The sequence below is a fragment of the Triticum urartu genome, chromosome 6 (assembly GCF_003073215.2).
Source record: "Triticum urartu cultivar G1812 chromosome 6, Tu2.1, whole genome shotgun sequence".
Classification (NCBI taxonomy): domain Eukaryota; kingdom Viridiplantae; phylum Streptophyta; class Magnoliopsida; order Poales; family Poaceae; genus Triticum; species Triticum urartu.
This window is the reverse complement of record NC_053027.1, coordinates 489,231,701-489,234,083: the sequence shown is the minus strand read 5'-3', so window position 1 is coordinate 489,234,083 and position 2,383 is coordinate 489,231,701.

Sequence of the window (2,383 nt, the reverse complement as noted above, 5' to 3'; positions counted from 1 at the left end):
AAGGGACGCCAGGGCTTGGACTCAAACTTTGCAAATCTGACTCCATGCTTGTCAGTGCCTTTTCTGATGCTGATTGGGCAGGCTGCCCCGATGACAGACGATCCACGGGAGGATTTGCAGTCTTCTTTGGAAGCAACTTAGTGTCCTGGAGTGCTCGCAAGCAAGCTACTGTTTCCAGGTCCAGCACGGAGGCTGAGTATAAAGCCTTAGCTAATGCAACTGTTGAAGTTATTTGGGTGCAAAATATGTTAACAGAATTGGGTCTCCATCACCCTCGAGCTGCATCACTTTGGTGTGATAATCTTGGTGCCACATATTTGACCGCTAATCCTGTTTTTCATGCTCGAACAAAGCATATAGAAATCGACTATCACTTTGTTCGCGAACGGGTAGCAAATAAACTACTCAATGTTCGGTTTGTGCCTACAGGAGATCAGGTTGCAGATGGGTTTACTAAACCCTTGTCTTTGAGGCAGCTAGAAGCTTTTCGACACAATCTTAACTTAGATAAGTTATGATTGAGGGGTAGTGTTAAGCATTGTATTCTACGATGATGTATAAACCGTATGTAGACGTATGTGCGTGCGTGTTATGTGTAACGAGGGATAAGGATCGGTGGGGTTGTTGAGATTGGATAGATGCCTTTCTTGTAGATCAATCCACAGCCCTAACCACCTAACCTCTTTTGTAATCTTTGCCTCTATATAACACGTACGCGTCCCTGCTTAATTGCATACGCTTTAGCCTCAATTCTCACAACATAATTTGCACTTATCACAACCCACCTAAGCTCTTTTTAACAAATTATCTTGTGCCAAAATACTGTTCCTAAACATCCACCAAAGAAACACTTAAATTTTTAAAGGGACTTTCAAGAACCAGGTCTTTCTAAAAGAACAATTAGCCTGCAAAGCTTTTGATGTCTAAAAGGGTCCATACCCATCTATCCTTTTCCTTGCTTAAAACTGTTGAGTATATGTGTTATGTGCATATTGTGTATTGAGCCCGCCTCCTACTTCCCTATATAGTTGAGGTCCGTGGCCCACATTTGTACATCATATATATGTGCCTATGCACGAAGAGCAATACATCGTGCAATCATAATCTCATACATGGTATCAGTTTCCTAGGTTTCTTTCTCGCTTCCGCCGCCGCCACCCCGCCGTTGCCGCTCGCGCGCCCTCAACGCCGGCCGCCGCTCCTGCCCGATCGATCCCGCTTCGCATCCAGCCGCTTCGCCCGTGCCAGCCGCCAGCCGGCCGCGCCCGCGATCCATCATCTTTGCTAACCTACTTCGCCCGCACGCCCGCTAACCTGCTTCACCCGCGCCAGCCGCCGCGCGATCCACCCGAGCGCTCCCGCCCGAGCCAGCCACCTCGTCCTGCCTGAGCCGCCGCGCGCGACCGAGTCGCTGTTGCGGCCCCCCGACACCGAGTCGCCTCCGCCGAGCCGCCAGCTGCCGCGAGATCCCGCGCTGCCGCACCACCCGAGCCATCTGAGCCGCCCGCGCCCACACCATGTCGTCCGTCGTTGTACCGGCCACGCTGCAGCCACAGCAGGACGTCGGTGTACCTCGTCAGCAGCAGCAGCCACAGCTCCAGGTTCCACGGGCACCTGCATCGACGCTCCCCGTACCGCGTCCGCCGGCGCATCAGGCATACTACGCGGCTCCACAACCCTATGGAGGGTACCCACCGTCGCAGCTGAGCGGCGGCTATGGCCTCTCCATGGCGTCACCGCTACCCTCGCCGGCCCTGCCACCGTCGCCCTAGGATCTGGCGCCCCTCGCCGCGCTGTACACCGTGCCTACGCCGAACAACTACACTGTAGGCGGTGATTGGTACATCGACACCGGTGCTACGGCTCACATGTTTGCTCATCCTGGTAACCTTGCCTCCTTCACTCCTGTCTCTACCGACCGCCACATTATTGTTGGCGACGGTTCCACACTTCCTATCACACACATTGGGCACACCTCTTTTCCTTCTAGTTCCACTCCATTGTATTTGTGTAACATACTTGTGTCACCTCATCTTATTAAGAATCTCATTTCCATTAGTTGTTTCACTCGTGAAAATCCTGTTACCGTTGAATTTGACGAGCTTGGTTTTTGTGTCAAAGACGCTCGAACCAGGATGGTACTTCACCGATGTGACAGCCCCGACAAGCTCTATCCGGTGCACTCGCCTTCATCCACCACCACCACACCGGTTTCTCTCTTCGCTGGAGTCGATCTCTGGCACGCTCGCTTGGGTTATCCCAACCCCGTCACACTTGTCATGCCTGTCGAGTCGCCAAACATGTTCGCCTGCCTTTTACTAATTCCACCACTATCGCTTCTTTTCCTTTTCAGTTGATTCAGCACTGGCGTCTGGGTGGTCAA